This window comes from Geotrypetes seraphini, chromosome 5 (genome assembly GCF_902459505.1).
Source record: "Geotrypetes seraphini chromosome 5, aGeoSer1.1, whole genome shotgun sequence".
NCBI classification, from domain to species: domain Eukaryota; kingdom Metazoa; phylum Chordata; class Amphibia; order Gymnophiona; family Dermophiidae; genus Geotrypetes; species Geotrypetes seraphini.
In genome coordinates this window covers 85,909,745-85,923,780 of record NC_047088.1, presented here as the reverse complement: position 1 = coordinate 85,923,780, position 14,036 = coordinate 85,909,745, and the positions used below count along the sequence as shown (strand labels likewise).

The following is a 14,036-nucleotide window of genomic DNA, read 5'->3' as shown; positions in this document are numbered from 1 at the left end:
TCCTCCTCTCAATTATTAATACAAGAAGACATATTATGTGATTACAGTATTATAATTAAGAAATTTTAATAATCAAAATACATTTCCCTCCCCCCACCCTCCCTTGGATGTGCACCTTGACTATCTGTCTTGTTCTTGCTTTCATCAATAAAAATTGTTTAACATAAAGAGCTCAGCTCTAGAATCAGTTACTGAAGATAGCAAGGTCCAGTTTTCTGCTCCTGGTGTTGGTGCAGTATTCCTTCGCTAATGCTCTGGGATTTACACACTGTAGTTGGATACTAGTGGCTTGTTCCCATGGTAACATTTATTTACATTAATGTTCTGTCTACTCCTCTGAAACAAAAAAATCATACCTATGGTGGATTACCTTAATATATTCAAAGTATAATGGACAACACCACTTGTACTGCACAAAACCAATATCCCCAGTACGCCTTTCAATTCTGGATGTGGCAGAGTAGTGTTGGCTGTTACTGTGCCATTCCTAAGGTAATGTTTTTAATTTGGCACATTAGTCTGGTATTACTGTATTGCCATGGTGAAGCTCTGGATTAAACAAGATCAATATGGGCCGCCGTGGGTGCGGACTGCTGGGCACGATGGATCTCTGGTCTGACCCAGCGGAGGCAACTTCTTATGTTCTTAATATCCAAGATCCATGATATTAATGCATTATTGCTGTGGTAATGCTCTGGATTAAACATACTATATTTTCTGCTACTTTGGAGATTTGCCCCTGGTCTGGTTCTCTTTTCTCTGCTCCTTCACCCTTGCTTTCCCTGTTTTTGAATATTGGATATACCATTAATAAAGTATATGTAACTGAAGTTTGGTTTTGACATCTGCTGTATCTCTTCTTTTGTTGCTCTGAAGTTCTGGATTAAACATGATCCAGTCTGATATTAATGCATTATTGTTGTGGTAATGCTCTGGATTAAACATACTATATTTTGATGTTACTGTGGCATTACCATGGTGATGCTCTGGATTTGACTGATGTCATCACAGTATTTCATTTGGAATATTTTGACCAAGCTATAGGAATTTTGGTGACTGAAAACCATGAAATCAAATTTAACTTAAGGGGGCATCCCAGCCTCCTCGTCTCATACCAGGAACAGCATGGGAGCAGGATCTTGGAGGGAATGGCAGACAGCCAGGTCTTTAGATATTATGCCAGAGATCTTTCACTTCACAGCATATGACAGCAAACTTCTGTAAGTAAAGGATGGATACAGCAGTAGGGTTGTCCAGAAAAAAAAAATAAAGTTGGAAAAACTGTGTGAACTTGAAGTTTTTCCCATGAATTTGATTGTGCTTGATCAGAAAATAATTTTTTTAAATGTTTTAAAGCCCATCCTGTGGTCACTCAAAGCCACTGATTACATAAAGCTCCATTTTTCTTAAAATTTGCTTATAATTCAATAACTGACTTTGCCACTGGCGTCATCACAGACCCAGTGCAGCATGAGGTCTTGTTGCAAGTTGCTGAACAGTATTGCAGGCTTTATTCTGACTATCTTAAGAAGACATCAAATGCTTGAGTGCTTGGAATGCCATTAGTAGATGACTACATCAGAGTGTACATGTATAGCTACTATCGAAGTATGTTAAATTTCTGTTATTTTCCACAATAAAGTGCAAATATTGCTAGATTTTTTTTTTTTTTTTGCACAGTGGTTAGAGCTACAGCCTCGGCACCCTGATGTAGAGGATTCAAATCCCTTGCTGCTCCTTATGACCCTGGGCAAGTCACTTAATCCCCCATTGCCCCAGATACATTAGATAGAATGTGATCCTGACAAGACAGGGAAAAATGCTTGAGTACCTAAATGTACAGCACGTAGGTTATAAGTGGTATATAAATGCTAAAAATAAAATAAATAAATAATACCAAGAAATTTGCTCCATTAATAAAAAAAATAACAGCAAATGAAAAAACATAACAAAACTGAGCTTTTTGTAATCAGAGGCTTTGAGTGACCCCAGGATGGGCTTTATAAAAATATTTTCTGTTCAAGCACAATCAAATTCATGGGAAAAACTTCAATTCACAGTTTTTCTAAACCACGCTAATGCAGCAGTTATGAACGCTTTGAGGGATTTTCTTCATAAAATATGCTTGGGGGATGTTCTGGGTCCTTTCTGCCCTACAGAGAAGGAGATGTTGAATTTGGCCTAGTGAAAAATGTGTTTTACATTAGAACAGTGGTCTCAAACTTGTGGCTCGGGGGCCACATGCGGCCCACCAGGTACTATTTTGAGGCCCTCGGTATGTTTATCGTAATCACAAAAGTAAAATAAAAGTTTTGATCATATGTCTCTTTAGCTATAAATGACAATATTATTATTAAGACTTAGCCAAAAGGAAAGATTTATAAACTATAATGAGTTTTACCTCATGCAAAATTGTTAATTCTTTAATAAGACATTAACTATTTTTTTTGCGGCCCTCCATGTACCTACAAATTCAAAATGTGGCCCTGCAAAGGGTTTGAGTTTGAGGCCACTGCATTAGAACATATGAATTAGCATACTGGGTCAGACCAAAAGTTCATCTAGCCCAGCATTCTGTTTTTAACAATGGCTGAGCCAGGTCATAAGCATCTGTCAGAATAAAAAAAAAAATAATAATAATAGCATTCTCTGCTACTTACCACCTTAATAGTTTATGGTCTTTGGGGTTGATTCTACAAACGGGTGTCTCAATTGTAGGCGGCAGCAGGGGTCCTAACGCCATCTGGCAACCAATCGGAATGTAAATTTTTAGAAGAAGCTCCCTGAGGCAGGACACCTACACTGTAGGCATTTGTTGCGGGTGTAGGGAGACGCGTAGGGATACCTAAGCTAACCCAAGGCTGGGCATGATTTCATCTGGAAGTGGCCTTAGGCGATTTTAAGCAGCCCTAGGTATCTGCCTAGATCCGCAACAGATGTCTGAAATGTTGGCCTACAAAATGCTGGCCTACATTTCAGATGTTGAAAGTAGACATGGCTGGCTGAGCTGATCGTGGCAAGGGAATCCCGAATCAGCTGAGCTGGCAGGACTCCCCAAAGCTGCCACTTCGGAGAGTCCTGCCACAATCAGTTAAGACGGCTGTGGCAGAGGACTCCCACATCCACCCTCAAAATTGGCAGAAGGGATGCCCACTCTCTCCTGCCACTGCCCCCCCCAACCCCCACCCTGACACCCCCCCAAACCCTAACATCCCATCCCGGCACCCTTAAGCCCATCCCCTACCCCTGTACCTTTTGAAGATAGGCTGGCTGGAAGGATGCCTACTCCCTCTGGCCAGTAGGCCCACCTCTTCAAAATGGTGGGCCTGCCTCTTCCAGGTGCATCCTGGGATGCACCTGGGAGAGGCCTAAGTCCCTGATTAGACCAGATGCCAATTGGTGTCTTAGGCCACACCCAGTGCATCCCAGGATGCACCTGGAAGAATTCCTAATGCCCTGACTAGCCTTTCTATGGGAGGAACTTTAGGCATCTGGCCCAATATGGGCCTTAGGCCCCTCCCCGGTGCATCCCAGAATGCGCCGGGAAGGGGAAGGCCCTCCATTTTGAAGAGGTGGACCTACTGGCTGGAAGGAGTAAGCGTCCTTCTGACCAGCCTACCTTTGAAACGGGGGGTAGGGGTGCAGGGGTGATCCTTCGGCAAAAATAGGTGCCTATCTTTGCAATCTGGCTAAGGTGTGATTCTCTAACTAGCGGCGGTTAGAGAACCGGGGGGGGGGGAAGGGTGGTGGTGGTGGAGGTTATGCATCTGTTCATTAGGGTAGATGTGATTCTGCATAGGATGCTGGTACGCAATTCTCAGCCATTTCTTAGGCGACTGCTGAGACTGGCGTCCTACACAGAATCAGGCCCTTTATTTCTAGGAATTTGTCCAAACTTTTGAATGAAAAAATATTCAGTGCAATACATTAAAAACATTATAAATTTATTTTCCATTTATTTATTTTTAGCATTTATATACCACTTATAGGCTAAGGGGCTCATAATCGAAACAGAAATACGTCTAAAACCCGGCCTAAATTGCCACTTGGACGATCAGAAAGACAAGTCGTCCAAATGCCCATATTCGAACCGTGTTTTAGACGTATCTAAAAACGACTTAGGCCTTTTCAGTGCCACTGTATGCCCAGAGCTAAAAGGGGCATTTTAGGAGGAGTGGTGAGGGTGGGATTTGGGCGGGACGTGGGCTGACCTAGACTTAGTCATACTGCAAGTATAACCGAAAGTTTAACGAAGCTGCCTAGATGGAACTTATACGTAGCAACTTAGGCAATTGAAAACCAGGTCTAAGTGCCCTGAAGGTCTCCAAAGTGACCAGATAGATAACCACTGTAGAAACCTAGTACAGACCCCCCACCACTTCCCCAGTGATCACTGACTCCCCTCACCATAAAAATTGTAATTAAAACTTTACATAATTTGCCTCCAGAACATCAGCACCTGACATAGGAAAGCCTAGTAGAGCAGCATAGAGGTGACTTAAGTAGTCTGGAGCTATTGGGGATGTAGACAGGTGGGTCTAGTAGGTTTGGGGGGGCTCACCATGACCTATAAGGGAGTTGTGGTGGGATGTTTATATGGCACCCGTTTTGTGAAGTTTGCAGCAGTGCCCTGTAAGGTGCTTCACTACTGTTTTGCCATGTCTGGGTGTCTAATCTATTATTTTGCTGGCCCCTCCCACGTCCAAAAGGTCTTGTTCTAGACTGTTTTTGACTTGGATGAAGTTTTAGAGGGAATGGGGTATAAAGATAGACGACTTAGTGGTCTGGACAATCAAACGGCTGGATGTATACTTAGATGATTTTTGAAAAAAACAAATTATTATGAACGTAATTTTCAGGAATAGACTTTTAACACTGCTGACTTTGGGCAACTAGCGACTTAGGCCCAAAACAGACTTAGACGTGTTTTTTGATTATGCCTCTCCACGTGGTTTACATTCAGGTACTCAAGCATTTTTCCCTGTCTGCCCTGGTGGGCTCACACTCTACCTAATGTACCTGGGTCAATGGGAGATTAAGTGACTTGCCGCGCTCTTCAATCTTTCCCTAAGTACAGGAAGAGTCCCATTGGACTGGAAAACAGCTCACGTCATTCCACTCCACAAAAAGGGATGCAGGACGGAGGCTGCAAATTACAGACCAGTGAGTCTCACATTGATAGTGAGTAAAATTATGGAAACACTAATCAAACACAAATTAGATACGATCCTGAATGATGAGAATCTACGCGATCCCCATCAAAATGGATTTACCAAGGGAAGGTCCTGCCAATCCAATCTGATCAGCTTCTTTGAATGGGGTAACAAAAAAGCTGGATATGGGGGAGTCCCTAGACGTCGTGTACTTGGACTTCAGTAAGGCTTTTGATAGTGTCCCACACCGCAGGTTATTGAGCAAGATGAGTTTGATGGAATTAGAAGAAACGTTAACTGCATGGGCAAAAGACTGGCTCAGTGGTAGACTTCAGAGGGTGGTGGTGAACAGTACTCTCTCTGAAACATCGAAAGTGATCAGTGCCTCAGGGCTTGGTCTTGGGTCCGGTCCTATTTAATATCTTCGTAAGGGACCTGGCTCAGGGGTTTCAAGTGAAAATTACATTATTTGCCGATGACGCCAAACTATGCAACATAGTAGGCAAAAGCACACTGCCCGACTGTATGACGCAGGACCTACTCTTACTGGACATTGGTCCTCAACTTGGCAACTAAGTTTTAATGTCAAAAAAGTATAAGGTCATGCACCTCAGCAGCAGAAATCCATGCAGAACTTACACCCTAAATGGTGAGACCTTAGCAAAAACTGCAACAGAACGGGATTTGGGAGTGATCATTAGTGAAGACACGAAGACTGCCAATCAAGCTTCATCCAAGGCTAGACAAATGATGGGTTGTATCCGAAGAAGTTTCGTCAGCCAGAAGCCCCGAAGTTATAATGCCGTTGTACAGATCCATGGTGAGATCTCATCTAGAAATATTGTGTACAATTCTGGAGACCACATTATCAAAAAGATGTGTGCAGAGAATTGAGTCGGTTCAGCAAAATGGCCACCAGGATGGTCTCAGGACTCAAGGATCTCCATATGAGGAACAGCTGGGTAAGTTGCAGCTATACTCACTCGAGGAACGTAGAGAGAGGGGAGACATGATTGAGACGTTCAAAAATGTACACGGGCCGTATTGAGGTAGAAGAGGATATCTTCTTTACTTAAAGGACCTACTGCGACAAGAGGACATCCATTGAAACTTAGGGGTGGGAGATTTCATGGTGACACCAGGAATTATTCCATCACTGAAAGGGTGGTTGACATTGGAATAGTCTTCACTGCAGGTAATTGAGGCCCGCAGCGTGCTGGATTGTAAGAGAAAATGGGATATAAGCATGTGGGATTACCTCAAGGAAGAAATTAGGGGGTGGGTCATTAGAGTGGGCAGACTTGTTGGGCTGTGGCCCTTTTCTGCCGTCATCTTCTATGTTTCTATGTTTATGGGATTTGAATCCACAACCTTAGGCTGCTGAGGCTGTAGCTCTAGTATATTTGTTTTAAATGTATTAGTATGCAACTTCATGGCAGATCACTTAGTGTTTGTTTACTCTTTCAAAATGTACAATAGATTCTTCCTTACCTGTTCCACTCTACTCAGGATTTTATAGATCTCTATTACACAGTCGAGTCACATTATTATGACCACAGCCTACCTCTGATGTCAGGGGGAACGCATGCATGTGTCATGCACAGACCTCATGGGTAAATAAGGTGGGATGTGAGCAAGTTGTCAATATAGCAACTGTGCTGTCATGGGGAAAAAGCATGATTTATCAGACATTGAAAAAGGCTTGATCATTGGCTACCGGGCCAAAGGTGGCAGAATTTTGGAAATGGCGGAGTTTGTGAACTGTTCACAGGCTGCTGTGGTTAAAGTATACCGTGAGTGGACAAATGAAACCTACAGTAACTCTGATATATTGATCTTTCTCTTTCATCCCCTTTCTGCCTCTCTGTCTATTCAAATTTCACTATTCTCCTTCTTTTTACTTTTCAGCTACCTATCAACTTTCAATCTCTTTCTTTCATGCCCTTTCTTTCCATTTTCCCATCTCACTCTTTCCCCAGCCTACAATATTCCAATATTGATTCCATAATGTCTTCACATAATTTTGTCAGGTTATGCAAAGTTATATGTTACTGCATTTGGATTACTGCAACACTTCATTCTGTTGTCTTTCTCAGAGCTCTGTGAAAGCAATACAGATAGCCCAAAACTTTGCAGCTTGATTAATAGGGAGTATGTCAAAAAGAGAACATATTATGCCTCAGCCATAGAAATACACTGGCTTCCTATTATTTGGAGGATCAAATTTAAGATCATATTTTTAGTGTTCAGAGCATAATGATGTTCCCACAGTGATCTCTTACTCTTTGAAAATATTAAGGTCTCAAGGCAAATGTATTGTCAGACTTTCCCTCACTTCATCATGTTCATTAGAGAAAGTCCAGGAATTTTGCTATTGCTGGTCCAATTATATGGAATGATCTTCCATTATACACCTCAGACAAATATATACACATCTTCAAATTGAGTAAAACAGGTTAAAAAAATATCTCTTTCAGAAGGCATTTTGTTGAGGAATTTGGGTTTCTGTATAAAGTTTTAGTATGTTAGGATGATGAACACTGCGGCTAAGCTGATTTTTGCTAAACGCAAATATGACCACGTCTCCCCTCTACTTACCAATCTTCACTGGCTCCCAGTACTTTCCAGAATTCATTTCAAATGCCCCTGCCCTGGCTTTCAAGATCATTCACGGCATCCTTCCGCCCCTAATCCCTCTATCCTTCCTCGCCCCGACACCAACTACCACCAGATCTGCCCACAGACATAAACTATCCTTCCCCTCTCTACACGGCATCCTCCACGCAGGTAAACTGGGTAGATCCCTCCTCTCCAAAATCACCGGCCTCTGGAACGACCTCACTGTCCCGCTGCGGAACCTGACTCCCTCCAACTATTCCGAAAACAACTGAAAACCTGGCTTTTCTCTAGCATATAATAATCTCTTCTCCTGATTACATCCCCTCTTTTTATGCTTGGTAATACTCTTTCTCTTCTCTCTTCCCATATTTTTAAACTCTGTAAACCATGTCGAGCTCCACTTCAGTGGAGAAGATGCGGTATATAAACCTAAAGGCTTAGTTTAGTTTAGTTTAGTTTAGATGAGTTTATGTATTATAGGGCTTAAATCAAAACTTAAATACATCTAAAAACCCACCCAAGTCTGCACTTGGACTACCTAAAAGACAGGTCATCCAAGTGCTGATAATCAAACCGAATTTCTGGATGTATCCAGGAACTTTTTAGGCTTCTGAATGCTGCTGTGCACCCAGAGCTGAAAGGGGCGTATCTGGAGAAGTGGTTAGGGAAGTATTTGGGCAGGATGTGGTCTGACCTAGACTTAGTCATCCTGCAGGATCTCCTGGACGAAACATATGTTGTGACTTAGATGATGTAAAAGCAGGTATAAGTGGCAAAAAGGTATCCAAAGTGACCAGATAACACTGCAGAGACAACATAAATACCCCACACACTCCCCCAGTGATCACTGACCCCTCATACTGCCACAAATATCAGAATAAAAAATTACGTGATTTTACTAGGGCGCTTCTCTGGAACATCAACACCTGCTATAGGAAAGCCTAGTAGAGCTGCATACAGATGTCTTAAGTTAGCCGTGGGGGGGGTGGGCTAGTGAACCATAGAGAGGAGGTACCCAGGCCCATAAAGCCACTTCTAATCACTACTTTTCATGGTAGAAAATGTGAGGCCCCCCCCCAATCCTACTCTACTGTCAATATAGGTGCCACTCTACAGTCCATAAGGGCTATTGGGGTTGTAGACAGGTGGGTATAGTAATGTTTGTTGTGGGGTTTTTTTTGGGGGGCCTCACCATAACCTATAAGGAAGTTCTGGTGGAGATGTTTATGATAGCCCCCTTTTTGTGAAGTTCACAGCAGGTGCCTTGTAGGTGTCCCACTGCTCTGTTGCCATGTCTGGTGAATAATCAAAATTATCAGTGTAAGATGTATGTCAACTTATGGTATATCCAGTACCTCAAACAGGTTGGACAATTCTACATTAAATGCCTAAGTGAATGAAAAGATCTCAGAACACCACTTTTGGGAACATATATAGATCTCCTGTAATGATTAAGTGGTAGTAGGTTTCTTTCATGATCCAAAAAAACCTTCACATTCTAAATCTTGTTTTTTTTAAATTTTTTTTAATTTAATCTTTAGTTAATGTTTAAAACACCAATTAATTTAGCTGGCAATTATAAGCCCTCCGTTATTTACCATGGGCTGACTCATAAGTGCTATTACTTTTTTGACATTGCTTAAATAAACAAAGTCACTTATCTAGTGTTTCATGGCTCCGAAAGCTGTAGGTCGTTCTTTAGTCAGAACTGTGGAGTCCGTATCTTCAGATCTCCCTTGAAACTGTCCAAAATCCAATGTCCAACGGGACCCGTTTCGCCTCTTTTTGTCGGCTTCGTCAGGAAATAGTATTGGGGTTCAAGCATTCGTAAAAAAAATATTCTAGACCTATTTTTCCAAAAATGGACATTTTCTCCCTGCCAACTTTGGCCATCTAGCGCCATACATCCGAATCGGACTTAGACATATCTTTGGATTATGCCCCTCCACGTGTTTTATTTTTTTTTTTTGTATGTTTTATCATGTTATGAGTATTACATTGTAATCCTCTTAGATTTTTGGATAACACAGGATATAAATTTGATAATTAAAATTAAAAAATCTCCCCTCCCTCTCTCTTCCTTCTTTCTTGTAGCCCAGCATAATTTACTTTCCTCATCCTCATGGCTAAACATCTCCTTGTCCCTTTCCCTCCATCCCCTTGTCCCATCTCTCTTCCCTCCTACCCTCCCCACCATGGTCCATCATTTTATCTCCTTTTCTCCCCTTCCCCCATAGTCCTTTCCTTCATCATTCCCTCTCTATTTCCTTCTTCCCTCCTGTCTCATGTGAAGGAGAAGTTTGAAGAGTCTCATCTGCCATTGGTTTAGTTTGCATGCATATTTTGGGGGTAGGGGGTGGAAAGGTTAAGAGAGTCATATTCACAGTGGGAGGAGGAGGACACCATCCACCAAGCCCACGTCAAACTAATCTTATGCCATTTGCACTTCACATGCTTTTGAGCAAGCAAGGGGCTGATGTAATAACCTAGGATTCCCATGAGTCAGTGGCCTGTTTCTCAAAAGGTTTGTAACAGATTCAAATGAACACCATAGTGAAATTTAGGTAAGGCATGCAGCTGAAAAGATAACCACATCTCACTGAGGTATAGTAATTTTTTTTTTTTTTATAAAAATTGGACTTTGAAGATGTCTTTGTGTATCAGGTTTTACTGAATACATTATTTTGATTTAGCTCATACCTTTTTCAGTACTAAAGCAAGGTGGGTTGCATTCATGTATACAAGAATATAAGAATAGCTATATTGGGTCAAGTCAGTGATCCATCTAGCCCAGTATCCAGTTTTCAATAGTGGCCAATCTGTCACAACTACCTGGCAGAAACCCAAATAGTAGCATCATTCCATGCTACCAATCCCAGGATAAGCAGTAGCTCCCCCATGTCTATCTCAATAGCAGACTATGGACTTTTCCTCCAAGAACATAGTCAACCTTTTTTAAAACCCTGCTATGCTAATCACTGTTACCACATCCTCAGATGAGTCCCAGAGCATAACTATTTTTTGAGTGGAAAAATTTATTTACAAGTAATTTAATTGAGTGTCCCCTAGTCTTTGTATTTTTTTGAAAGACCACTTTTACCCATTGTATGCTACTCAGGGTTTGTAGACCTCAATTACTGTTTATCTCCTCTTAGCCATCTCTTTCTATGCTGGAAGAGCCCTAACCTCTTTAACCTTTCCTTATATGAGAGGAATTACATCCCCTTTTTCATTTTGGTTGCTCTTCTTGGAGCGTTTTCTAATTCCGCTATATCTTTTATAAGATTTGGCGACCAGAACTGGTGTACTAAGTATTTCCTTCTCCCCTGAGGAGTTACAATCTAAGAGAGCCATTTACTAAGCTATATTAGTAAATGGGGGTAGTATCCCTTATTCTGTAAACAGTGCCTAAATTGGTGGTACCTAGCCAATTTCTGTGCGGAACTTAAAATGTTTTAAATAGCTTAATTGGCATGATAATTGAAAATGCCATTAAAAAACAAAATATTATTAATTTAATTTCTATGCATAAATCGGCATGGCACCTACTGGCGCCTACATGAAAAGTATGTGTTGTTAGGGACAGAGTTTGAGCATGGAAAGTGTTAGGCCTAATATACAGCACCTAAGTTATAGATGTTTATAGATGTTTACTGGTGCCTAACTTGATTTAAGAGCCAGTAGGTGCAATTCTACAAATGGTACCTATACTTGATTGACATGCAGTAGCACCTTTCCCTAGGTGCTTACCAATTTAGGTGCCATTTATAGAATTGGGCCCAGCAGATTTCACATGGGCCTTTCCTGTGTGCTAAGCTCATTTGTTTTGTTTTTGGCCTTGTTAGCATTCGTGCATGGCCATTTACTGCGGAAGCACTTAGGCCCAAATTCTGTAACCGGCGCCTAATGCTAGGTACCTATTTTGGAGACGCCCAACTAGATAGAGGTCTATCTAAATTGAATAACAAACTCAATTAAGCTTTTCAATCAGCACTAATTGAAACATAGGCGCCTATCAAGAAAGAGTGATTCTGTAACAAGGCGCCTCTAAAAATTTAGGTGGCCTTCAAAAAAATAGGCACTATGCGTGTTAGGCATGGGCACCTTATTACAGGATCGCTGCTCTTAAGCGGACTTAAGCGCTCGCATGGACGCCTAAGTTTAGTTGTGCCTAGAGATGGTCTATTTATTGGGCGCCTCCAAAATATGTGCCGCTTAGCGTGATTCACTAAACAGCACCCAATTATACTTGAATTGCGCTGAATGGTGCCTAATTCGGCGCCTAACTTTTGGGCGCTTCTTATAGAATTTTGCCCTAAATACCTCCTATTTAGGGGGCACCAAGGGCTCCCCTGTTATGGACGCATTAATGAGTTATCATGGTGGTAATGTTGGAAAACTAGCAGATTCATGCATCCACACCCATTCTCTACCTGATACACGCCTAGTCAAAGGACCCCTACGTTTGTACCTGAGACAATGGAGGGTTAAATGATTTGCCCAAGAACACATGAAGCAGCAGTATTGGAACTTGGCCTCCTCAGTTGTTATCCCACTGCTCTAAACAGTAGGCTACTACTCCATTTCTTTTTATAATATTTCATAGCAGGAACTTAATCAGTATGTTGGTAAAGTTTAGCATGTATTTATTTATTTATTTAATTTAATTCTTATATACCGCAAATAACCGTGAGGTTTCTAAGCGGTTTACAAAAATGATGCATTAAAAAGATACAATAGATAAAAATAAATAAGATAGGTACTTGGAAGTTTCCCTAATTGTCTCAAAGGCTCACAATCTAACTAATCTGACTATACATGAAACTTTACTATGTACGAGTGAGGGAATTTAAAATGTTTACGAAACTGGGGCCTGCATGTGTAAAAACACACAAATCACTGAAATATTTGCCTGTATCAGAATATTTTGCATATTTTTTCATGCATAGGCCCTTTGCTTAGTACACAGACTCTAAGTTTAACATACAAATGGAGCATGCTTCTGATTCATTTGCCAGAGTATTAAAATGAGCATAATAATGTATAGCTGGATCATGTGATTACAAGATAAGGTATACTTCTTCTTCTTGGGTTCAGTACCTCTCCCTCTTCCTCTCTCCGCCTTGCCCCCCCTTCCCCCCGTGAGTCCAGCACCTTTTCTTCTTCCTCTTTGGTAAAATGGTAAAACCAGAGGACATAATTTGAGGTTGAGGAGGTACGGAGAGGATGGTGGATGCCTGGAATGCGCTCCTGAGAGAGGTGGTGGAGAGTAAAACTGTGACTGAGTTCAAAGAAGCATGGGATGAACACAGAGGATCTAGAATCAGAAAATAATATTAAATATTGAACTAAGGCCAGTACTGGGCAGACTTGCACGGTCTGTGTCTGTGTATGGCCATTTGATGGGGGATGGACTGGGTAGGGCTTCAGTGGCTGGGAGGGTGTAGATGGGCTGGAGTAGGTTTTAACGGAGATTTCGGCAGTTGGACCCCAAGCACAGTACCGGGTAGAGCTTTGGATTCTTGCCCAGAAATAGCTAAGAAAAAAAATTAAAAAATTTAAATTGAATCAGGTTGGGCAGACTGGATGGACCATTCGGGTCTTTATCTGCTGTCATCTACTTTGTTACTATGTTTTTTTTTCAGCCCTCATGCAAGTCCAGCACCTTTCCTGTTTTTTCCTCAGTTCCTGCCCCTCCATGAGTTGTCCCTCATCCTCTCCCAGTGCCCAGTCCAGTCTGTCAAACCTCACTTCTTCACTTCTCTGCTGGCAGCGGCAGCCATAAGAGGCTGCCTGGGCTGGCCTGGCACCTTTCCTTTGCCATGTCCTACCACTCTGACACAACTTCCTGTTTACACAAGGGTGGGACGCTGCAGAGAAATGAAGAAGCGCGGGTGATAGACTGGGGTGGGTGCTGGGAGATGGTGAGTAAGAACTGTTTGATCTGCAGTGGGAAGGGATTGGAGGGTAGAAAAACATGCAGAAATCTTTATTTTTTAAAAAAGGCTGTTCTGTGTGCCATCCTATGATGCACTTCCTGGGTGCTCACACTAGTTGAGAACCACTGCTCTACTACAAGAGAAGCTCTGTTTAAGTGGCTAGAACTTTTAAGTATTAAAAAAAAATAAAAAAATAAAATAAAAAAAGTCCCAAATCTTACTCATTGGTCAACCAGCAGGCTGAGAGAAAATCCACTGCCTAGCTTTGCTTTGTGATTTTCATTGTTGACATTCTTTACCTAAGAAGCACTGGTTTAGAATGCTT

At 41.7% G+C, this 14,036-nt stretch overlaps 1 protein-coding gene and 1 long non-coding RNA gene across 8 annotated transcripts in view; one reads left to right on the top strand and one right to left on the bottom strand.

The window, feature by feature from the left end:
- Nucleotides 1–14,036, top strand: part of NHSL2 (NHS like 2) — a 542,601-nt gene that overhangs the window by 279,208 nt on the left and 249,357 nt on the right. The window lies entirely within an intron of this gene.
- Nucleotides 1–14,036, bottom strand: part of LOC117360880 — a 33,410-nt gene that overhangs the window by 3,959 nt on the left and 15,415 nt on the right. The window contains exon 2 of the long non-coding RNA XR_004539544.1: nucleotides 2,661–2,743. This is a non-coding gene — a long non-coding RNA (uncharacterized LOC117360880). The remainder of the gene's footprint in view (nucleotides 1–2,660; nucleotides 2,744–14,036) is intronic.